This window comes from Lynx rufus, unplaced genomic scaffold, assembly GCF_022079265.1.
Source record: "Lynx rufus isolate CCGP_SWC_20201006 ecotype Redwood Valley unplaced genomic scaffold, mLynRuf1.p SCAF_14, whole genome shotgun sequence".
In the NCBI taxonomy this organism is placed as follows: domain Eukaryota; kingdom Metazoa; phylum Chordata; class Mammalia; order Carnivora; family Felidae; genus Lynx; species Lynx rufus.
In genome coordinates this window covers 35,670,517-35,697,242 of record NW_025814828.1, presented here as the reverse complement: position 1 = coordinate 35,697,242, position 26,726 = coordinate 35,670,517, and the positions used below count along the sequence as shown (strand labels likewise).

The 26,726-nt window shown below is 39.0% G+C and overlaps 1 long non-coding RNA gene across 1 annotated transcript in view; it reads right to left on the bottom strand.

Moving 5' to 3' along the window:
* LOC124509688 (uncharacterized) overlaps nt 1-26,726 on the bottom strand; it is a 111,600-nt gene that overhangs the window by 39,783 nt on the left and 45,091 nt on the right. The window lies entirely within an intron of this gene.

Sequence of the window (26,726 nt, the reverse complement as noted above, 5' to 3'; positions counted from 1 at the left end):
CACACTTCCCCTGAAACAAAAATACATGTGTATACATATACCTCAGTAAAACTGGAAAAATATATGTGTATTTAAAATTGAAATAAAGGTTCAGTTTTCTGTGACTAAAAGGCTCTAAGTGTTAAGTAAGTGTTCTTCCAGATTAAGTGATCATTGTAATAAATAGTACCCAACTGATCAAAACTATTTATCATAGATTTTTAAAATTAATTATTAAACTTTTACTCAAAACATATCACCTATTAAGGTGGATGGACTCCCCACATTTTTATTTTATTTTATTTTTCTTGTTTGTTTGTTTGTTTATTTATTTATTTATTTATTTATTTATTTATTTATTTATTTTTATTTGTTTGTACCCTAGCTGATGAAAGACCTTTGGCTGGCACCCGAAGGGTCTTTTCTCTTTTGAGAGGAAATAAACCCTCTTCCAAAAGTACTCTAGGAAGGAGAATGTTCTCTCCCAATGCGCTTTGGAAGTCTCTACACTACTCCACGCTGTCTCCCTCCAACTGTGGAGATCCTTCTGCCACTCCACAGATTTATTTCCTGGGTGTTCCAAGTGATCTGACCTCAATACACCTGTGGTTGAGGGACAAGGAAAGCCTAGGGTTCCCCTATTTCTCTGCCATCTTAACTCCTCCCTAATACACCTTTGTAATATTTTTCTGATTTTCGATTTTTATTTATTTTTTATATTAAATATAATTTATTGTCAAATTGGTTTCCACACAACACCCAGTGCTCATCCCAACAGTTGCCCTCCTCAATGCCCATCACCCACTTTCCCCTGTCCCCCATCCCCCTATTTATTTTTTAAATGTTCATTTGTTTTTGAGAGAGAGAGACAGAGCATCAGTGGGGAAGGGGCAGAGAGAGAGAGACACACACAGAGGATCTGAAGCAGGCTCCAGAGAGCCTGTCAGCACAGAGCCTGACATGGGGTTGGAACTCACAAACTGCGAGGTCATGACCTGAGCCAAAGTTGGAGGCTTAACCCACTGAACCACCCAGGTGCCCCAACCCCTCTCCCCCCTTTTTAAAGTAATCTCTAAGTCCAATGTGGGGTTCAAACTCATGGCTCCAAGATCAAGAGTTGCTTGCTCTATCGTCTGAGCCAGCCAGGCGCCCCTGGATGAACTTTTTAAAAATAGTCCATGTATCTATGGGTAACTAGTACTTATTGCTAAAATGAGACAACTTCAAAATCAATTATATTCCTATTTGTCACCTTTACAGATGAAAATACTGAGAAAATTTATTCATATAAATAAGTCAGTAGTAATGGAAGGAGTTTTGTTATTAGTAACATTACTCAATTCTTTGAACTCCTTGTCTCAAGGAATGTAGGGAACAGACTGTGGTCAGGGCACACCCAAAGTGGAAGGTTAATAGGAAACCTTTCTTCTATGATGCTGGGAACCTACAAGCAGGACCATCATGTTGCCCAACTACAGGGAGCACCTTCATTCACTCTGTAGTCTACAGCTTGTTCACTGAAAATGTGAATGGTGCCTTTAGGAGTTAAATAACATGGAGGTCTCACTCAAAGAATTTATACCTTTAATGTAAAGGTGGACTACAAGTACCCCTCAATCTCAAAAACATTAAAGAAAACAGAATGTTTTCATTATCTATGGAAAAAATTATAAAACTTTATTAGGAGATATAAAGATCTAAATGAATTAAGAAATATACCATGCTCATGGATTAGAAGACTAATACTATAATGATGTCAGTTCTCACCTGAATTATCTATGGATTTGATGCAAACCCAATAAAAACTCCAAGATATACTTTTGTGGAACCTGAGAAACTGATGCCAAAATTTATATAAAAATGCAAATGGACAAGAATATCTAAATTACTCCTGAATAACAAGGCAAAGAGTTTTGCCTTATCAGATAAAAAGTCAATATAAAGGTACGGTAATGAAGGCAGTATGGTATCATACCACAAAGAGACCAATGGAACAGAGTAGGAAGCCTACAAATAGGTCTACACAATCATGGATGTGATGTGCAGCAGAGACGGCATTCCAGATCAGTAAGAAAGGATGCACTTTTCAATAAATGGTCTGAGACAACTGGATACCTGTGTGTAAAAAGAAAAATCAGACTTCTATCTTACACACAAAAATTAATTCCAGGTAGACACTGCCAAACAAATTTATGCAGCTTTTTTCTCTCATGATGAGCTAGAGTGGGACATGTTTGGTTGCCAGGGTGGGGGTGGGTAGAAGGGACAGAAAGGGAGAACCACTTCTGCTTGCAATAGCAGGGCAACCGCTCCTGGTTCTGTTTTCCCTGCCCCCAGCCTCAGCAAAAAAGAATTGGTTCCACAAAGCCATGTCCACCCAAACAGTGTCAAGGGAAGACAGCGAGACTGGGTAATTCTGGTCAATAAATCTGTGTGGGATCAGATCTGGCCTTTTCTACAGCTCAAATTCACTCAATAAAGGCCAATCGTCTCCGTCTCAGAGATGGTAGAAAGGGAGCAAAATAGACAACCAGTACAGTCCAAATTCCTAAGTGGGTTGAACTCTCAATAGGTTGGGGTTGCTGTACTTGCTTGGTTCCCATCTGTCACTTTTTTTCTGCCTCTTAATTGAAGCGATGAACTTCTGAGGAAAAAGATGATGACTCACTTCAGAGTTGCAGGCTCTCAAGTAAAGGAGGCACCACTGACTGTTGTTTGGACGAGGGAATCCTGCCTCTGAACATGGCTCTGCTCTTCCAAGGGAATCCCAGGGCTGATAGCAGCCAGACACTTCCTTCCTCAGACCCAAAGGTGGGACTGCTGCAAAGCTCCGGTATGGGAATTAACTTCTCTCCTACAGACTGCTTCCATTGCAGGGGGTGCAGTTAAGTCAGCACCAGCCCGATCATCTATCCCAGACATTCTCTGTTGACCTTCAGCTCATGCTCACCTTCCCTGTTACCATGGCGGCTGGTGGTCTACAAACCACACTTCCCAGACTCCTTTGCCAGATGGGTTCTGGTTGGGTTCTTACAACAGGAGTCAGTCAAGTCAAATTAGAAGGCAGTGAGAAGGTAGGACGCATTCTGTTTGTGGAGTAGCTGTGGCAGCCGTGGGCCAGGTAATGTCAATAGTAAGTATGGGCTTATGAGTTGCAGTTCTCGGGTGGTAGCAGCTTCCTGATACCAGGCCAACACTTGGTCTCCCCCTGGAATAGTAGCAGTTTCCTTGCCTCTGAGTCACACCGACCCTTTTTTACTCCTTTAACCCTTCCAACCCCTTTGTAGCCAATCCCCTGCATTAAAGCCCTCTCTGCTTGAAATATCTAGAGTACTTTATATGTTCTTGACCAGAAACTGATACACCAGCTGATATACCAGCCTTCAGATACTCTTTCAACTTCTCTCTTTTTTAATGTTTGTTTATTTTTGAGAGAGAGAGAGAGAGAGTGAGTGAGTACGGGAGGGACAGAGAGAGAGAGAGAGAGATACAGAATCCAAAGCAGGCTCCAGGCTCTGGGCTGTCAGGACAGAGCCCAACACAGGGCTCGAACCCATGAACCACCAGACCATGACCTGAACCGAAGTCAGACGCTTAACCGACTGAGCCACCCAGGCGTCCCTCTTTTAACCTCTCTAAAACCTCATTTGAAAATGTGAATTCGGCTACATGAATTGAGCACATACTAAGTTTAGAGCAGAGGACTGTCTGGGATATAAAGATGCATAACTTGACCTCTGACAGTCTAGAAGAGATGATTAGAAATGTCCATAGATAACTAATGCAAGTCAGAGAAAGATAAATGTCATAAAATGAGGACATATTTCTGAAACCATCATATTTTTTTCTGAACAGTCACAGGATACATTAACAACAGTAATGCTAGCAGGGTGCTACGTGCCATAAATAATTATCTCATGGATATGAAAAGGCATTGGAAAATAGAACACATATGTATATAGACACACACACACACACACAAACACACACACACTCATTCATTCATTCATTCATTCATTCATTCATTTTGCCTAGAGGAAGCTTAGAGAAAAGAAAAGTGGAGTGAATGAAATTCAGATAGATCTCAGCAAGGGTGGAAAGATACTGAGCTCAGCAGTGTGTACCGCAGTGTTAATTTTAGACACATGGAGCAAAGCCCCAGGAGGCTCTTTTTGTTTCTTAAGCACTTGAGGTCCCCTCCACCTCATGCTGCTCCCTGGCCTGGAGGGTAGTGCTAGCTGATCACAACAGTGTAACCTATACTGAGCTGTCTATCCTCTGAGGTAGCTGGCTAGGAATTGTGGGAAATGGGGGCAGGGCCTCTCATTAGAATGTTCTGGGATGAAGGAAGAATAAAGCCTCTGTTCTTTGGTCATGCTGTGACCCATCTATCTGAAACAAATGAATTTTGTTTTCAGTCCAGTGATCCATCATTTAGGGAGAGGAGGAAGAGGGAAATAGACAAAATGTAAATGTAGGAAGATTGTTGGTCCCTTGTGGATGTTACCAAAAACTCAGAGTGATTTAGTACAGAGCTGAGTCACAGGAAATGGTAAGAGGCTGCAGGGATGTTAATGAGCTCTTCTTCCCAAGACCCAGGAGGCTACAGTCAGAGCAGGATACTGACCTTCCCAGGCAATCTGAGGATCACCCAGGAAATTTCAGCCTTAAAGAAGTGGGCATTTTCCCTCCATCTCATAGCTTCCTCCATTTGCCATCTGATATCCTAAGTCTCCCCAGATAGGGTGTTTATATCTTTAGTTTTAGGACATCCATCCCAGTTCCAATGTTAGCATGACTGCTCCCAGTCATTTCCTCCCTAATGCAAACAGAGAGTTTACAAAGGCGGACTTCACTGGGAATAAAAGAAGAGATCAAGACACACGAAAATGTGGACCCATCTTCTCCTGGGGAAGATGGAGACAGAACTGCTTTGGGGAAAGTTTGGAGAAGAGGCTGCTAACTAAAGCCAACTCTATTTGCTGGTCAGGACTGGCTCTGGCAAGCTTTGTGTGGTGGAATAGTCAATGGGCCAGAAGTGCCACAGAGTCAGTCAGTGCTCCCAGGAACAGCCCCAGTTGATAAGACAAGCTACATGTGCAACATCTACCCGGGTCCTTCTGCACCATCCTGGGAGACACAGGGGCTGCCACTGTGCCACAAATGACACATCCCTTTCCCTCTAACCCAAGAATCTACTGTCTTCTGCCAACATCTATGAATCCGTGGCAGGCCAACTTGTTAGCTTATAAGTAGGGTAAAACCTCAGAGCCTTCACAGTTCTTGCCATTTATATCATATAATATGGGGCGTCTGGCTGGCTCAGTCAGTAGAGCATGCAACTCTTGATCTTAGGGTCATGAGTTTAAGCCCCATGTTGGGTGGAGAGATTACTTAAATAAAGAAAGAAAAATTCACATAATATTATATATGTATACAATCTCTTTGTATATACATGTTTTCTGGAATTTCTCCTGTAAGCATTTATTATTTTTAATATTTTAAATGAATGAATGGCCCTTTATAGTTCTTGACAGTAACAGGCCCTTTATTGGCTTCCTTTCCCTTTCCTGTCTCATTTCTCCATTCCCCTACTGGCATTTTCTAGGTTCGCTTCCCAAATAAACAATTGGCACTCAAATTGTTGATTTCGGGTCTTCTTAGACAACACAACCGAAGACAACCAATATGTCCCATAGATATTTTCTCAAGCACTCTCCACACTCCTCATACTAGTCTAGAAGACTAGACTGATGCAAGTTTCTACTACATTTACTGGAGGAAAAGGGGGCAGAAAGGGGGAGGCAGAGAAGGGAAAGTCTGAGGCTTTATGTGTTTCTTGCTTGCAAGCAAAGGAGCGCTTTGCATAAGCCTCACTACTGCCTACCCTACCTCCTCACCACCTTTGGCTGTCCTTTCCCTTTCTTTCCACTGATTTAATTCCCAAATAATATATTCATTTAATGGCTGTGAAATGGTTTGGACCCCATGGATAATGGAGTGTAATGACTGATGTGGGATATGGTACATTTTTCTGAACAATGAATTATAGTAATAAACATTCATCAAATGCTAAATAGAAAACACCACAAAATATTTAGTTTAGAAAAGCATTCTGGTAATAGATGCAAATAAATAAAAGGCAGGACCAAATTAAAATGCAAAACAGCAACTAGACAAAAAAACTATAAAGGATGGAAAAGCCAGTGGAGGCCTCAAAGAGAGAGCATGGAATTTGATTCAAAATGTTTTTCTCTCCTATGCATAATAAAACAAGTGATTCATATTCAAGTATTCTGCAAAATGTAATGAGGAAAGCAAATCAAATTTTAAATAACAATTCTTTTAAAAGGCAGTTGGCCAAAAAAGGCAGTTGGACCTCTTTAAAAATACAAATTAAAATCAACTACTGCTTTGCCAGGACCTTTTAAATTTTAAAGATCTTTTCCCTCCTACCTGGAAAGTCTTTCTCTTTCTTCAACCCTCAGTCTATTCAAACCCTATTCAGCTTTCAAAGAATCAGTTTAAGAACACCCTCCTCCAAAGACCCCCCCCCATAGCATCTATTATCTTTACTACTCATTTTGGCACTTAATGATAATAACTACCATTTAGTGAGCATTTATTATGTGCCAAGTCCTGAACTAAATCTTCTGGGGCCATTGCCTCACTAAACACAACAATCCTTAATGTAGCTACTGCCATTATACCCACTTACATAAAAGGAAATGGAGGCACTGAAAGGCTGAGTAACTTGTCCAAGATCACAAGGGGAGTTGCATAGTTAAGATTCAAACCTGAGTCTTTTCATTCAGAGACCCACTATACTAAATTGCCCCTGCCCCACATGGTAGAACCTTTGAATTAGTCTGTGATCGACTCATTCAGTGCCCTCTCCTTGGATTATAAACTTCCCAGGACAGATATTCTTGAACACTTGCCTCTGATGCCACTATGATTATGTGTGACATTCTACATTCACAGATTTTGTATTTTAGATAAATAATGTGACTCATTGTTTTCTCTGCTTATAAGTTTACAAGTTGACAGGTATGTTAAAAATGATCAATAAAATAGGACTTAGTGGCTATCTCTTTATGATGATTATATATACATATATATCATACATACATACATATATACACATTATCCCAAAGGCCAGTATCTTATCGAATAAGGAAATAATAGAGGCTTTCACGCTAAAGTGAGGACTAAGACAGGGAGCCTGACGCAGGGCTCAAACTGATGAACTGTGAAATCATGACCTGAGCTGAAGTCAGACACTTAACCAACTGAGTCACCCAGGCACTCCCTCTCTCTGCTAGTTTTAAATATTGTATTGGCAGTATTAGCCAATTAGCAGTTGGACAGGAAAAATCAAGTAGAGGCATAATAATGGGAAAGGAAGAGAAAATTTATATTTTTTTGCACCTGATACTTTTATCTACGTGAAAAACACCAAAGTGAAAAAATTACCACAAACAAGAAGAAAATTCATTTAAATAGAAGGATATTAAATTAACATGCAGAAACCAAAAGCCTTTATATACACATATAATCAATAACCAGCTAGAAGAAACAATGAAAGAGAAGACACCATTTACAAGAGCAAAATAAAAGAAAATAATGTGCCTAGGTATAAACATAATGAGAAAAGTGAAAAATCATTATGAAGAAACTATGAAACATTCCTAATAGATCTACATAAGTAGAAAAACATACCATGTTCTTTGATAGGAAAATTTAACAGCATAAAGATACCAATTCTTTGTAAGCTAATCTATAAATTTAACACAATCTTAATAGAATTTCATCAGTCCACTTTCCTGGAGCCAGGAAATATTGATTACAAAGTTTGTTTCAAAGAATAAACAAGCCAGAATAGATATTCCTTAAAAGATAAAAGCAGTGAGGAAAGCTAGCTCTAACAAATATGAAAACATATTATTAAGCTTTCATAATTAACACAGTATGATATCAGCACATGAATTGGCCAATGGGACAGAATACAAACAAACAAACAAAAAAACCCCCAAAAAAACCAACAACAAAAAGAACCCCAGAAGTAGACTTACATGTACATGGAGATAGAGTATGTAATAAAGACAGTCTCAAGCATGGGAAAAGAAACACTTTTTAATAAGTAGCGTTAGAACAACTTGATAGCCATATGGTAAAAGATAAAATTCAATTTATTTCTTATACTGAATAAATTCCAGATAGATCAGAATTTTCAATGTAAAAAATGAAACTACAAATAATAAGAGAAAATATGGGTGAATTCCCTTATAGCCTGGGAGTGACAAAACTTTCCTAACTCACTCAAATTCCAGAAGCAATCACCCCATGGAAAAATCCTGCCCGAGACACCACCAACACTGGAATTGGTGTTAAGTGATCCAACTTACAGTATCTGCCTGACCAATATAGTCACTATTTCTTTTTTAGTCTGTTTAAAGAACATAATTAACTAACTAAAATCCCACTGAAGTTTCTAAATTCAAGTATCATAATTATCAGTTACCCATACAACATCTTAATACTTTCAACACAATATCCAATGTCTTTAACATGATATCCTGGCACTTAACAAGCACTTAATGAATACCTGTTCAATGGCTGAATACAGGTCCTTCAAGAAAAAAAAGATTTTTTTTTCTGAAAACCTGCCTAGGAATTTCTTTACCGAAACACAAAAGATAGGTGACACAGGGGGAACCAATTCCCAGTGAGCTGCCTGTGACTCCACACCTAGTCTCTGGGAGAGAGGACTGCACTAGTCACGGGGCAACCTTAAATTTACTCTAACTTATAAAGAAAATCATTCACAAGTGTCAGTATTTTTGACATACTTTCTGGTCTCGACCTGTCAGTGTAAGACCATAACCCTGGTCTAGGCAGAATCTGTGAGTTCTGGCCTTCAGAGATCTAAGCTAGTGCTGGAGATGATCAAGTTTCCTTGGGGTTGCCTTCATTTGGATTCTCCCCAGAATGGAGCCTGAGATAAAGATTTGAAGAGAAGTAGTTGAGAGGTGAGCCCAAGAAGCAGAGTGAGAGACTGAGGAAGTAAGACAAGGAGAGGAGGAAAGCCAATAGAGGGTGTGTCAATGAGCAGGTTATCACTTTGGGTATGTGGAGCTCAATCCAGCTGGAGCCCCTGAGACACTGAGTACAACATACCTCAGAACTGCCCTGCCAAGGGGCAAGAAAGCCAGAGTATGCATCTATTCCCATCTCTCATTAAAGACCCAAAGATCGCTCCTAGGAAATGCAGACATTTTCAGCATGCTTCCTCATCCACAAAGCACAGAGATGCAGGAAGCCATTAGCATGCATTGGGAGTGTCCAAGGGACCCTGTGGGGGGGGACAAAAGGGGATTAAGTGTAGAGCCTGCTAACATCTGCTACAGTAGTCAAGCTGAAAAGGTTAACCAGATGGTGGGAAGTGAGGAAACTAAAAAGAGTACGTTGGAAAAGTACCTCTTCGTGCTTGAGCTGTACTCTGACATGCAGTGCCCTGGAATTTCCTTTCATATCTGACTTCAACCCTTGTGGCAAAAGGATGCAGTTATCAAGAGGCAGGGAGTGTCAAGGCTCCTGCCCTCCCAGTGATTACTCATCTAAGAAGAAACAACTGTTTGGGGCAGAGGAAGGAGCGGTAAGTAGCCCAGGACAGCTTTTATTTTGAATGAAATGTTGAAAATAAACTTCTAGAAAGGACTTTTAACTCCACTTCGGGGATTTGGAGTTAGTTCATAAGGGTAAAGCTTGACACTGGTGACAAAGTTGCCATATGCAACCTAGATGTTTAATCTTTTAACATCTTACTTTATTTAGAAAAAAATCTTGAAGTCTATGAATCAACTGCTAATAGCTGTCATGGCTAGGGCATGGGGTATATACTGTAAATGTTTAGTAGATGTATATACAATATGCATATTTAATATGTATAATTTTATAATTCATACATATGATACAGTATTCTATATTATTTATACATAATTAATGCATATCTTAGTAGATGTATATGTATTTAATATACACCTACTCAAATACTTTAGCATAAATGTTATTAAGAGTGAATATATTTTATAAAGTGTATTAGTCAGGACAGGCTGGTTATAAGGAATGAAGTAACAAACAACCCCAATCTCAGTGTCCTAACACAACAGAAGTCTGCTTCTCACAGTCACCCTAGATTCTCACAGGGAATCTAGGCTGTCAGAGCTTCAGCATCTTGTATCCACATTGTCTGCAACATGCAGCCTCAGTACCCCTAGCAGAGGAAGAGAGACAGGAGAATCACACTGGACTTCTCACTTCCTCAGCCCAAGGGTGACTCCCCCCCTCACAGCTCATTGGCCAAAACTAGTCCCATGACTGCCTATCTGCAAGGGGGCTGCAAATGTAGGAACAAAATGAACTATTTGGTGAACGTGAATAGTTCACAAAGCCTGCTTTTTTATTACCAAGCAGCTAGATGGATGGATGGACAGAGGACAGACGAAAATTCACTGTGTCATTTGTCGCCATTATACCTAATCTGCCAAATTGATTTTCTCAGAGGTGATTAATAATATGAGACTGGATCTACAGAATAAGAGGGGCGACAGTAACATCACTTACAGTAAGGCTCCACACAGTGTGAATATTAAGATAGCAGATATCTAGAATCTTACCTAAGTAAGCAAAGCATTGTTTTGCTGGTTGAGTTCCTTAGGAAGCAAGTTTTGAGATGAGATGAAATTTATTGTGTAGGCTATTTATTAAGAAGTGCCCTTGGGGGGCACCTGGGTGGCTCAGTGGGTTAAGTGTCCGACTTCAGCTCAGGTCATGATCTCACAGTCCGTGAGTTCGATCCCCACATTGGGCCCTGTGCTGACAGCTCGAAGCCTGGATCCTAATTCTGATTTTGTCTCCTTCTATCTCTGCCACTCCCCCACTCATGCTCTGTCTCTCTCACTCTCAAAAATGAATAAATGTTAAAAAAAAATTAAAGGGGCGCCTGGGTGGCTCAGTCGGTTAAGCATCCGACTTCAGCTCAGGTCATGATCTTACAGTCTGTGACTTTGAGCCCCACATCGGGCTCTGTGCTGACAGCTCGGAGACTCTAGCCTGCTTCAGATTCTGTGTCTCCCTCTCTCTGACCCTCCCCCATTCATGCTCTGTCTCTGTCTCAAAATTAAATAAACATTAAAAAAAAATAAAAAAAAGAAGTGTCCTTGGGACTTACACCCATGGAAGCAAGCAGGCACAGGCAGAGAGAAGATGAGCTGTAACAGGCTGCTGATGGCTTCAGTGAACCCAAGGAAAGCTCCAGAGCTAAAATAGTCCTTCAGAAATGTCTCCCTATGAACTGAGATGGTGAAGCCTTCATACCTCTGCATCTATTAGTCAATGGATGTGGGCTGCCCTGGGAAGGGTGTGACTTTAGTAGATATACTTAAAATGCAGACACATATACACACATTCCCAGCAGCTAGGGCAACATGTCCTTCACTGAAGAGGGATCAAGACAGCACATCAAAGCAACTTCCACACATTACAAAATCCATCTGGTTACTGCTTCTCTCTCAAGAAGTAGAAGCATTATGTGACTTTTAGAGTATTTACTATTACTTGATTTCTTGCTTTTCTTAAGCTGATAATTAAGAGTGCCCTACAACCCAATGTTTACAGGCTACCACCATTTCTTTAACGTGTTAAAAAAATGAACTTTAAAACATTTATTTTGCCAAATAAAATCCACACATAATGGCTCTTGCAGTTGCATATTCTAAGAGAGCCTAATCAGAGACTGGGCATCGAGATGCCCCCATCCCAGCATTGATTTTCATCAGCTCATTTGCTGAGCCAATGCAGAGCCATGAGAAAAGACTGAATAATGTCAGTGATTAGGTTCAGACACACACTCAGACATCTGAGGGAGAAGTGCCAGAAATCAACATTACGAAGAGACTGGGTTCCCTTTGAAGGTATCTACCGCGAAGGAAGAAAAAGCTTGGTGTGCCTAGAGAAAGTAGTTGGTAGAGGTATAGTGTGATGGCTGTTACTTGGGGGCCTCCACACTCAGGTACGCTGGCTGCTCTACCTTGGGGAGAAAGGTCGTTCAGCTATAAAGCCAAAAGGGCTGGCCACCTCGGGGACCAACGGATCTCTGGTATTGGCTTTCTCTAAAAGGCTCCAGCACAGAGATCACCCTACATTCCTTCAGGTAATGCCATATCTTTGCAAAGCTGTAGTTTTGATTCTGTGAACTAAGAAAATCCATTTGGAAAGTTCAAACAGTCCTTGGCCCCCAGCTGGTGTTGCTAATTTATGCAAGGAAGTGGACAAATGGTGGAGAGGAGGTCGGATAAGAGTATGTGGGGTCCACAACTGACCTTTTTCAGGGAATTTCTGGGACATTCTTTCTAGGATCCAGTGAGATAGCAGGGGTAACTGTGTGAGGTGATAGATATGTTAATCAGCTTGATTATGGCGATTATTTCACAATGTATACATGTATCAAAACATCGAGACACATCAGTGTACATGCCCCAGAAAACGACCTGAAGACTGGCAGATCAGACTCTCCACGGTTGAATGTAGAGAAGAGGCCATACTGGAGAGGGTGGGAGGATCGAAGATGTGTTTGGGAGCTAAATGGACGCATGGAACTACCCACTGCAGGGCAGGATGCCGCAGGTGCAGAGAAGGGAGAGAAACAGACTGTCACATCAGCGAGCCTTCAGGGGGAAGATGAATCCCCACAACATCTGGCTTTGAAAACTAGAGGGGCCGTGAGTTCCTACAATCAGCAGGGCTTAAAACGTGTAACTTTAAAAATCAGCTGGCTTGTGGAACAGCAAGGAGAACGAGAGGAAACTGAATCCCTGCCTTTAAAGAGACAGTACTACAAACAGCCAGCCCCATGGAGACACAGCATAGAAGCAGCTATTTGAAAAGTTTGAAAAACGCCTGGGGTATACATGAGAGAGATTTGTTTACTAAACTCAGAGTGAGTGCTGGAGGGGCAGGGATTGTTGGGAGACTTCTGTAGGAACAAAGGAGCTGGTGGGTGGCATTTCCCTCCCCAGCCCCCCAGCCTAGATACATGGACACTTACTGGAACCAGCACCACATAACTTACTATCTAATGTGCGAACACTGCTGCCCTGCCCCCTGCATTCTCCTGCAGACATGTCCCCACCAGCCAGGCCTCAGCTCCAGGTCCCCTCCCATGGCAGACCTCTGCAAACCATGCTAACACTGTGCCCAGCTTGCTTCTGTGAATCTGCCCCCTCCAATCCAACCTGCCTTGGTCCCAGTGGCTGTAGATCCCCTCCTGCAGAGGACTAGAGCAAACCTTGCTATAACACTGTGAGTCCCACCCCCATGAGCTTCTGCAGATCTGCTCCATCCAACATAGCCTGCCTTGGTCCCTGGCAGCTGTAGGCCCCCTCCCACCCATGTGGACCTTACTGGCACTGTGTGCCATACCCCTGTGTTCTCTTGTAGTTTAGTGCTACTGTATCTCTGGCAAATGCATGGTGTTGACTCAACTTAAGCCAAAGGTGGCCTCAGACTGGCCCACTAACAACACAGGGACCAAATCCCATGCACAACAGGCAGAGAGAGAGCCATTGCAGATGAATGGACTGAAGGCAAAAGTGATTCAGCCACAACAACAGGGCACATGCATAAGAGATACCCCTGAAGTGCCAGGTTCTGGTGAACAGGGGACATTGCACTGCAGGGCACTACAATACCTCTTCTTCATAAAACCACTACTTTATTTCTTTCATTCTTTCCTCTTTAAATGTTTATTTGTTTATTTTGAGAGAGAGAGTGTGTGCATGAGCGAGTGGGGGAGGAGCAGAGAGAGAGGGAGAGAGAGAATCCCAAGCAGGCTCTGCACTGTCAGTGCAAGCGTGAGGTGGGACTTGATCCCATGAACTCTGAGATCATGACCTGAGCCAAAACCAAGAGTCAGACGCTTAACTGACTGAGCCACCAGGGGACCCCTCACTACTTTCAGGAGGAGACATAGTGGACTTTTCTAACACATAGAAACAGATACAAAGAGTTAGACAAAATGAGGAGACATAAGAATATGTCTTAAAGAATAGGTCAAAGTCACAGCAAGAGAGCTAAACAGAATGGAGATAAGTAATATGTCTGATAGAGAATTTAAAGTAATGATCATAAAGATACTCACTGGACTTGGGAAGAGTGGAGGACCTCGTGAGAACCCCAACAAAGAGACAGAAAACATTAAAAAGAACCAATCAGAGATGAAGAACTCAATAACTGAAATTAAAAATACACTAGAGGTAATAAATAGTAGACTAGTGGAAGCAAAAGAACAGATCAGAAAACTAGAGGAAATAATAATGGGAAGCAATCAACTTGTACAGGAGCAAGAAAAAAAATACAAAATGAAAACAGACTTAGGGAACTCAATGACACCATCAAATGTAATAATATTCACATTATAGGGACCCCAGAAGGAGAGGAACGAGAAAAGGGGGCAAAAAATGTAATTGAAGAAATAATAGCTGAACACTTCCCAAATCTGGGGAAGGAAACTGAAATCAGGCCAAGGAGGTGCAGAGAGCCCCCAAGAAAATCAACCAAAGGAGGTCCATACTAAGACACATAGTAATTTAAATGACACAAGTAGTGACAAAGAAAGAATTTTAAAAGCAGCAAGAGAAAAGAAAACAGTTACATACTAGGGAAAAAGGGAAAAACCTGCAGCCAAGAATACTCTATTCAGCAAGGGTATCATTCATAATAGAAGGAGAGGGGTGCCTGGATGGGTCAGTCAGTTGAGCAACCAACCTTGGCTCGGGTCATGATCTCATGGTTTGTGAGTTCAAGCCCCGCATCGGGCTCTGTGCTGACAGCTCAGAGCCTGGAGTCTGCTTCAGATTCTGTGTCTCCCTCTCTCTCTCTGCCCCTCCCCCGCTCATGCTCTGTCTCTGTCTCTGTCTCAGAAATAAACATTAAAAAAAATAAAAATAAATAAATAAAAAAGGAGAGATTAAGAGTTTCCCAGACAAACAAAAGTTACAGGAATTCACAATCAATAAACCAGCCCTACAAGAAATGTTACAGAGGACTCCTTGAGTGGAAAGGAAAGACCATAAGTGGGAGTAAGAAAAGTAAGAAACACAAAAGCAGTAAAATTAAGATATCTATAAAAACAAGTCAAGGGATTCACAAAATAAAAGGACGTAAAGTATATTATATATCTAAAATGAGTAAAGAATGTGTTCAAACTTAAGTGACCATCAACTTAATATAGACTGTTATATGTATAAGATGCTATATACAAACCTAATGGTAACCCCAAATCAAACACCAGTAATAGATATGCAAAAAATATAGAGAAAGGAATCCAAGTATATGAGTAAAGAAAGCCAGCAAACCATGAGAGAAGAGAACAAAAAAAGAACACAGAAGATTTACAAAAACAACCATAAAACAAGTAACAAAATGGTAACATGTATATACCTATCAATAATTACTTTGAATGTAAATGAACTACAAAGCTCAAATCAAAAGATATAGGGTGACAGAATAGATAAAAAAGAAAGACCCACCTATATGCTGTCTACAAAAGACTCATTTCACACTTAAAGACACATGCATATTGAAAGTGAAGGATGGAAAAGCATTTATCATGGAAATGGAAGCGAAAAGAAAGCCTGAGTAGCAATACTTAAATCAGAGAAAATAGACTTTAAAACAAAAACTGTAACAAGAGTCAAAAAAGGATACTGTATTATCATAAAGGGAACAACCTAACCCGAAGATATAACGACTGTAAATATTTATGCCCCCAAATACATAAAGCAGTTAATAACAAGCATAAAGGAAGTAATCCATAGCAATACAATAATAGTAAGGGAATTTAGCACCCCACATGCATCAGTGGATAGATCATCCTAACAGAAAATAAAATAGAAAGAGTGGCTTAGGGTGACACATCAGACAAGACGGATCTAACAGATATATTCAAAACATTCCATCCTAAGACAGGAGAATACACATTCTTATCAAGTGCACATGAAACATTCTCGAGAACAGATCACATATTAGGCCACAAAACAAGTCTCAACAAATTCAAAAAGATCAACGTCATACCATGCATCTCTTCTGACCACAATGCTATGAAACTAGAAATCAACCACAAGAAAAAATCTGGAACGGACACAAATACATGGAGGTTAAATAACACGCTACTAAACAATAAATGGGTCTACCAAGAAATCAAAGAGAAAATAAAAAAATATATGGAGGCAAATGAAAATGAAAACACAGGTCTAAAATCTTTGGGATGCAACAAAAGCTGTTCTAAGATGGAAGTTTATAGCAATAAAGGCCTACCTGATGAAGCAAGAAAAATCTCAACTAAACAACCCAACCTTATACCTAAAGGAGCTACAAAAAGAACAAACAAAACCCCAAACCAGTAGGAGGAAGGAAATAATAAACATCAAAGCAGAAATAATGGAAACAGAAACTAAAAAAAACACAATGGAACAGATCAATGAAACCAGGAGGTGGTTCTTTGAAAAGATCAATAAAATTGATAAGCCTTTAGCCAGACTGATAAAAAAAGAGAGACAGACAACTTAAATAAACAAAACCAGAAATGAAAGAGGAGAAATAACAACCAACAGCACAGAAATACAAAGGATTGTAAGAGAACATTATGAAAGATTATATGACAACAAATCAGACAACCTATAAGAAATGGATAAATTCCTAAAACATGTAACCTCCCAAAACTGAAACAGTAAGAATTAGAAATTTTTAACAGACCAATTGCCAGCAATGAAATTGAACCAGTAATCAAAAAACTCCCAACAGACAAAAGTCCAGGGCCAGATGGCTTCACAGGGGAATTCTACCAAACATTTAAAGAGTTAATACCTGTTCTTCTCAAACTTTTCCAAAAAAAAAAATTGTAGAGGAAGGAAAGCTTCCAAATTCACACTATAAGGCTAGCATTATCCTGATTCCAAAACCAGATAAAGACACTACAAAAAAAGAGAATTATAGGCCAATATCTCTGATGAACATAAATGCAAAAATCCTGAAGAAAATATAAGCAAACTGAATCCAACAATACATTAAAAAAATCATTCACCACAATCAAGTGGCATTTATTCCTAGGATGCAAGGGTGATTCAATGTTCATAAATCAATGTGATACATCACATTAACAAGAGAAAGGATAAAAACCATATTATCATTTCAGTAGGTGCAGAAAAAGCATTTGACAAAGTCCAGCATCCACTCCTGATTTAAAAAAAAACCTTCAACAAAGTAGGTTTAGAGGGAACATACTTCAACATAATAAAGGGCATATATGAAAAACCCATAGCTAACATCATACTCAATGGTGAAACACTGAGATCTTTTCCCCTAAGATCAGAAATAAGACAAGGATGCCCACTCTCACCCCTTTTGTTCAACATAGTACTGGCAACATTGGCCACAGCAATCAGACAAGGAAAAGAAATATAAGGCATCCAAATTGGTATGGAAGAAGTAAAACTTTTATTACTTGCAGATGACATGATACTATATACAGAAAACCCTAAAAAATCTACCGAAAAGCTACTGGAACTGATAAAGGAATTCAGTAAGGTCGCAGGATACAAAATCAATGTACAGAAATCTGTTGTATTTCTATACACTAATAATGAAGCAGCAGAAAAGAAATGAAGAAAGCAATCCCTTTTACAATTGCACCAAAAACAATAAAATACCTAGGAATAAACTTAACCAAGGAGGTGAGAGACCTGTACTCTGAAAACTATAAAACACCAATGAAAGCAATTGATGACACAAACAAATGGAAAGGTACTCTATTCTCATGGATTGGAAGAACAAATATTGTTAAAATGTTCATACTACCCGAAGAAATCTACAGATTTAATGCAATCTCTATCAAAATATCAACAGCATTTTTCACGAAACCAGAATGACACCACATTTGTATAGAACCACAAAAGACCCCGACTAGCCAAAGCAACTTTGAAAAAGAAGAACAGCATGGGAAGTAACACAATTTCAGATTTCAGAAGATTCTAGAAAGCTGTAGTAATCAAAACTGTATGGTACTGGCACAAAAATAGACACAGAGAGCAATAGAAGACAACAGAGAGCCAAGAAATAAACCCACAATTATATGATCAATTAATCCTCGACAAAGGAGGCAAGAATATGCAATGGGGAAAAAGAAAATCCCTTCAACAAATGCTGCTGGGAAAACTAGACAGATATATGCAAAAGAATGAAACTAGATCACTTTCTTACACTATACACAAAAATAAACTCGAAATGGATTAAGGACTTAAATGTGAGACTGAAAAACATAAAAATCCTAGAAGAGAGCACAGGCGATAATTTTTCTGACAAATATATGGAGGTTAAATAACATGTTACTAAACAATTAATGGGCTATAGCAACATCTTACTAGGTATGTCTCCTAAGGTAAGGGAAATAAAAGCCAAAATAAACAATTGGGACTATATAAAAATAAAAAGTTTCTGCACAGCAAAGGAAACAATCTGCAAAATAAAACTACAATCTGCTGAATGGGAGAAGATGTTTGCAAATGACATATCTGATAAAGGTTAGTATCTAAAATATATGAAGAACTTATACAACCCAATACCAAAATAACAAATAATCCCACTAAAAAATGGGCAAAAGACATGAACAGACATTTCTCCAAAGAAGACATAAAGATGACCAACAGACACACGAAAAGGTGCCCAATATCATTAATTACTGGGGAAACACAAATCAAAACCACAATGAGATATCACGTCACACCTCAGAGTGGCTAAAATCCAAAACATAAGAAACAACAAGTGTTGGTGAAGATGTGAAGAAAAAAAAACCCTCATGCATTGTTCATGGGAATGCAAGCTAGTACAACCACTGTGGAAAAGAGTATGAGGTTCCTCAAAAAATTAAAAACAGAAGTACCATATGACCAATTAATTCCCTTCCTGAGTATTTTCCAGAAGAACATGAAGACACCAATTCACAATGGTACATGCACCCCTATGTTTGTTGCAGCATTATTTATAATAGCCAAATTATGGAAGCAGTACAGTTCATTGATAGATGAATGGATAAAGAAGTGGTAGATGTAGATATAGATATAATGGAATATTACTCAGCCACGAAAAAGAATAAAATCTTGCCATTTGCAACAATATGGATGGATCTAGAGAGTATAATGCTAAGTGAAATAAATCAGTCAGAGAAGGATAAATACCATACAATCTCACTCATATGTAGAATTTAAAAACAAATGAAGAAAAAAAGACAAACCAAAAAACCAACTCTTAACTATAGTATATGTGCTGCCGAACGAGCACCCGACTCTTTTTTTTTTTTTAATTTTTTTTTTAACGTTTATTTATTTTTGAGACAGAGAGAGACAGAGCATGAACGGGGGAGGGGCAGAGAGAGAGGGAGACACAGAATCAGAAGCAGGCTCCAGGCTCTGAGCCATCAGCACAGAGCCCGACGTGGGGCTCGAACTCACGGACCGCGAGATCGTGACCTGAGCTGAAGTCGGATGCTCAACCGACTGAGCCACCCAGGCGCCCCAACGACTCTTAACTATAGAGAACAAACTGACGGTTACCAGAGGGGAGGTTTGTTTAGGTGGGGGGGGGAGGGGTGAAATAGGTGAAGGGGATTAAGAGTACACTTATCATGATGAGCACTGAGTAATGTATAGAATTGTTGAATCAGTATATTGTACACCTAAAAACTAATATAACACTGTATGTTAACTATATTGGAATTAAAAACAAAACAAGTCACATACTTTAAGTATATACAATTTTTATTTGTCAATTATATCTCAATAAAGATGGAAAAAAGTGTTCCTATATAATATGAATAGAACCCCCCTCTGGAATTTTACAAATTATTTTATTAAAAAATCAAATTGTTTTAGAAATTGTTTCTTGAATGTTCAACTGACATTTCTTTGAAAAGTGCACTATGTTAAGACTGGGCCTTGGTACAGCTCAGCTTTATATACATTATATATACGATCATTATTTATTTTAAAATAATTGACAATAGCCCCTACTTTGCTCAGTTCTAGGGGAAGTGGAAAGTACCATATAGTTGTTTATAACCTGTATCCCACAGATACCCTAAGAATTAAGGAATCCCTTTGTAGCATTATGTCAGGATTCATTCAGATGAGAGATTCAACTACCAGAAATCCAGTGATTTCCTCTAATAAAACACTCTGTGTTTCTTTTCTCTTTCTTAATTCATCTTTTTCCTCCTCTTCTCAAATAAAATATAGAAAACAGTGTTAAGTGTAAATGAGATTGAGATCCTAGGAAAAAAAATTTATTATAAATATAAACTTGGGGTTAAAATTATGTTAAATGGTGCAGATCACATTCCAGATAACATGTGGAAAATACATATTACTGTGCTGACGTGAGCATATTCAATGTACCTTTTTGATATTTGTGTGTCAATTTTGACACTACCAGACGTCATGCATTTAGACTGTCTTATACAAATGAAAACCACTATTGAAATTATTACCTACCCGCTAAAATTCTTGTATTTTTCACATTCTTGTTGAATTCATCTTTATACAGTCATCTGAAATGACTGTTTTCAATAGTATTTCTTTTCGGTTTAAAATGTCTATAAATAACACCTCAATCACCATGACCATGTCTAGTGTCCGGATTATATCCCACTAAAAAGAGCCAGGGCTCTTTGAAAAAGTGGATGATTCTAGTCTGAGGTAGAGAAAGTATTACGTGGTCTTGAAATATCTTGCGCCAGAAAATACAGAAGTGCTCAAAAACTGATGGGGCATGTAAAAGGAAGACAGAAGCCAGCTTGAAAGGGCTCCCACTTGATAACTAAGGGACAATCTGAGTATCAAAATAAATAATGACTGGAATAGATTATAATACCTTGAGTAAAAAAAATTCAAACTGATGCTATTCATTAAAAAAATTAAGGGTGAGGAAGAAATAATAAAAAAGGTATTTACACAGGAATGCCAACTAATAAATACAGGATTGTTAGAATTAGAAAAACAAAATTTTGCAATCACCATTATAATACTTGATTCAGGTAACAGTCATAAATAGATGTAAAATCAGCGAGTGAAAGATGGTAGGGAAGACTATATTTACACATTCTCAAAGTACCACTAGTTACAATCACAAAGAGAAAAAGAAAAAAGAGAATAAAAGAGAAAAAAAAGGTACTTTATACATGGAGAAGTTTGGTAGAAATCACTTGAGCCAAATGATCAAACTTAACGTCACCAAAATGGGAAAAATTGACATCGTGTTTTCTGTGATGTGACACACTGAGGACACAAATCATGCATGAAGTATTCCTGTTAAAAAAAAATTCTAGGGGTGTCTGGGCGGCTCAGTCGGTTAAGCGTCCGACTTCAGCTCAGGTCATGATCTCACGGTTCATGGGTCTGAGCCCTGAGTCTGGCTCTGTGCTGACAGCTCAGAGCCTGGAGCCTCTCTCTCCCTCTCTCTGTCCCTCCCCTGCTCATTCTCTGTCTCTCTCTCAAAAATAAACATTAAAAAGATTTTTAAAAAAAGATTCTAATCATAAGGTACTAATTACACCAACCAAATTCAGGAACATGCAAAATGTTGACCTGGCCTCTTCAAAAATGTCAATGTAATAAAAGATAGAAAGGTACAGAAATTATCTTTAAAAGGAAGTAAAGGGACATGACAACTAAATGCGATGTGCAAACCTTAATTGAATCTTGGATTTTTAAAAAAACAGTATAGGGGTGCCTGGGTGACTCAGTTGGTTCAGCATCTGACTCTTGATTTTGGCTCAGGTTATGATCTCACAGTCGTGAGTTCAAGCCCCACATCAGCCTCTGCTCTGCTTGGGATTCTGTCTCCCTCTCTGTCTGCTCTTCCCTGCTCACACTTTCTCTCTCAAAATAAATAAATAAACATTAAAATAAATAAATAAATAAATAAATAAATAAATAAATAAATAAATAAATACCAGTATAAAAGACACTGTTGTAATTAGTCCAACTGAAGAAATATGAGAACAGAATGCACATTAGATAACAGTATCATATCAATCTCAAATTTCCTGAGTGTGATATTCTTCCTGAGTGTGACCAATGTCTTACAATTATTATTCTTTAAAAAAAATTTTTTTTAATGTTTTATTTATTTTTGAGAGAGAGTGTGAGTGAGCGGGGGAGGGGCAGAGAGCGAGGGAGACACAGAATCTGAAGCAGGCCCTAGGCTCTGAGCCGTCAACACAGAGCCCGACGCGGGGCTCCAACTCATGAACTGCAAGATCATGACCCGAACCAAAGTTGGATGCCCAAGGGGCTGAGCCACCCAGGCGCCCAGGGGTGTCTGACTCTTGATTTCACCTGAGGTCATGATCCCAGGGTTGTGGGATCGAGCCCCAAGTTGGGCTCCACGCTGAGAGTGGAGCCTGCTTGAGACTCTCTCTGTCTCTGCCACTCTCCCCCACTCATGTGCACTCTCTACAATAGAAAGAAAAATATGCTTTAAGTACGTATGGGGACAATGTCAAGATGTCTGAAACTTACATTTAAATCTCTTGGATCTTTCACAAAAAAGGTTAATAACTAGTGAATCTAGGTAAAGGGTATGTGGGTATTCATTGTAGTATTTTTATAACTTTGTGGTATGATTAACATTTTTCAAAATAAAAAAAGTTAGGAAAACAAACAACATGTAAAAAATAAAATTAAAAAGATAGGCTGAACCAAAGATAAAATGCAAGACACCAAGCTGTGATGGGCAAAGTTAGAAGTAGAGTGAGGATAGAAAGTCTAAGTCTATGGCCCCTCATGGCTCTATTCTTATGAGTCCACCCTGCTGCCTCAGAAAAGTCTATCATATGCTACTTATTCTTCACATTAGGAACCAAACAGCTTTCCATCATGTTAGGATCATAAGCTCTTGACCTTGTGTCACAAGAAAAAGATGTACGAGAAAGCCAAACTTTCTATAGCTTCAACTGCTTCATGTCGTCTTTCCTACAGACATGGTCACCAAGGCCCTTCTTATTTGGAGGGCTGACTGAATTTTGTTCTCCTTGGCTGTAGGTTTGTCATAGGGATAAGCCAGTTCCCAGAGACGGGAAGAAGAGCTCCATGCCAGCAATTCCAGTCACTCTGAAGTGCATTTTTGAAAGTAAGAGAGAAATGTTTATCTGGTTTGTAAGGCTTCCGTCCTCTAATATTTATGTGACCCTTTTCTGGGCATATTCTGCATCTGACTCCTCTCTCTTCCCTTATGGTTTTCCCCTATCCTAGTGACCTCACTGGATGCCACTGTTGATTCTTTATATGTGTCACCTATGAACATGCATATGTATTGCTTCCTTCTTCCTTTACTCATTATTTATTCATCCATCACAATTACTTATTTATGTAGGTCACTTATTTTATTTTTTATTTATTTTTTAGGTCACTTTTTTTTAAATGATAGTTTTACAAATGTTTAAGCAAATGAACATTTATACTCTAAAGGGCAGGAGGTGAACAAGAGACACAAAATGTACCACAGACAGCTGGATTAGGAAAGAAAGATTAACACAGGCCTGGACTCTCTTCTTGTACTTCCATCATCATCTGCCTTTTTTAATTTTTGGAACTGCCCTGATTTCTTGTTTTCAATAGCCCTTCACTATTTCAAATACCACTGTGATTGTTTTGGACTCCACTACCTTGAAAATGAAGGAAGGTTTGTTTGCTATTTTTAAGCAGGAATCAAAAGGGATATAAAACATGTCTAGCCTGACCAAATTGGAGACAAGGGTATGAGAGTAACAGATTCAAACTAAGCCAGGCCTCTGATTGGTCAAACTTCTACTGAGCATCTACTATTTGTCAGCCATCACGTTTGGAAGTGGAGGGAAAGACTGACTGACACACAACCCTAACTTAGTGGTCCAAAGTATTCCATGTCAGGTTAACATCGGCCTCATCTGAAGAAGGATATTGAGAAGAAGGTGGTACCTACCACATGGATGGGGGTACCTCATTTTGGAATTTTATTCAGAGGCTAATAACAGACCTTCAATAAAGGGTGGTTTAAATTTATTTGTCTTTTTTGCAGGCAGAGGTAGGTAATCTAGTGGTGGCCTGACAAGTCCATGAACTCATCCAAGTCCCAGGATTCTTCTATCTTGCTACTTTGCCCTGCTTAGCAGCAACTTTCACCCTGAAGCTTGCCTCATGGTTGCCAGGGAGCCACTGCAACGCTAGCCATTGAGTCTGCATTCCAGGCTGGATGGTAAAGAGGAAGACAGAAAAGGGGCAGAAGGCTACTCTCCAGGCCAGTCAACCTCCTTTTAAAAGAGCTTTCCCAAAATCCCACCCAAAACTTCTGCCTCTACCTCATTAGCCAGAACTTAGTCATTTGACCACCAATATCTGTAAAGAAAGATCTCAAGAACAAAAAATCAAGAGCTCTGTGAGTACTTACAAATTTGTAAGTACAAGAGCAGATACTTATTATATTGGCTTGTCTTTTCAGTCGGGCCCTTAATTTTTCTGGTTTCTTTTCATCACCCAATTATCTAAAACAACCATCCTTCACTTAAAATACATAGTTGTTAAAATTCTGACTGAGGAAGAGGGATAGTCTAAATGATGTAATGAATAAAAGTGGTGAATTAATGGTAGGGCAAAGGAAGAGAATTCACATAAAAGGTTTCTAATTTTGTGGCTGGTCACTTCTGCTGCCATCACTCAAGGGTATAAGGATATATCCCCTTATGCTATTAGGAATACAACCTTTTGTAAGTTTAACCTTTAGCACTTGCTCAAAGTACTGAATAATGATAACAGGAGTTGGAAATTCTTAAAAGCAGGGCTGTGGCTTCCCTGAAACAAATAAGAAATTCCTCCTGTGGACAACAGCTTGGCCTGTGCCTACAGAGTTCCACTCTGTGATCTTACCTTCCTAACAATGTCCTAGGGAACAAAGATGTTACAGCATATTTATCATCAGAAACAATGCAAGCAAGACAACAATGGAACATCCTTAAAGCACTGAAAGAAAAAGAAAGTCGGCATAAGATTCTACACCCAGAAAAAACAGTTTTCAAAAACAAAGATAAAACAATACCTTTTTACACTTACAAAAGGTGAAATAATTCATCACCGGCAGATCATCATTATAAGAAATGTTAAAGGAAATCCTTTAGGCAGAAAAAAAAAATACTACCCAAAGGAAATACAGATCTACACAAAGGAAGGAAGAACACTGGAAATAGTAACGACATGGGTAAATGTCTAATATTTTTTCTTTTCCTTTAAATATGTGGAAAAGACATTTGTGTAAGCAGAAATAATTAACAATGTAGTGTTGGGTTTATAACACATGTAAAAGTAAAATGCAGGACAAAAATAACACTAAGTCCCGGAGGGGAGAAATGTAAATATGCTATTATAGGGGTCTTAAACCATGCATTAAGTGGTATAACATTACTAGAAAGTTGACTGTGTCAAATTAAAATGTATACTTACACCCAAAAGCAAACCCAGAATAACATAACAAAGAGGTATAGATAATATGGGGGGAAAAGGAGATAAAATGAAATAATAAAAAACACTCAGTTTGTTCCCACTTTAGTCAGTGGTAGCTCTTTCAGGTTGGTTCTTTGTCACTTTGACAAGCCCTCATATCTTGGGGGTTTTTTGGAGCACTTTCTCATTTTCTGATACTACAAGATGCTCTCTTCCCTGGTCCTAAAATCGGCTGTTTCTCTAACAATCCCTGGTTCCTTTTATTGGAGACTGTATTTAGAAAACAAAGTCTGGGTACTGACTATGCTTGTTTCTACTGGGTATCATTGATTCTAGGCCCTCTTGATGGATAGAGCTATGTAATACACACATGGGCACTAACCCACATGTACACATGTATCTATAATTCTTCCTTTATCTATCTATCTATCTATCTATCTATCATCTACCTATCTTAAGCTAAATGTAAGTTCATACTTCATGTCTCTGACTCTAATCTAGTATCAGAGGGTTTCTTCTTGTTTTACTTGTTTACCTAGAAGCTTCCTCTCTGACAGTGAGAAACTTGGACATACTATCCACCATGATTTACTTGTTTAACACCAATACACATGTAAAGTGATTTGAAAAATTATACCAATACAAAATCCTGTACACAAATGTTTGTGGCAGCTTTATTCACATTGGTTAACAACTGGAAGCAAGGAAGATGTCTTGCATCAGGGGAATGAATAAACAAACTGTGGTGCATCCATACCATGAAATCCTGTGTGCAGTAAAAAGAAATGATCTATTGATTCTTTCATCAACACGGATGAATCTTCAGTGCATTCTACTATGTGAAAGAAGGCAGGAAAAAAAAATCTACATATTGTGTACATTGCATGATTCCACTCATATGATACTCCAGAAAAGGCAAAACTATAGGGACAAAACAGTTAGTGGTTCCCAGGGGTTGAGAAGGTGCAAGTTGTTGACTACAAAGGGGGACACACAGGGCAGCTTTTAGGGTGAATGAATGGTTTTGTATAGTTTTGGGGTGATGGATATATGACTACATTTGAACTGCATAGAATCCATAGAACTATATATTACAAAGAGTAAATTCTACTGTATGCAAAATTTTAAAAAGCTGATCTATCTAACTTTGGAAAATGATGTGAC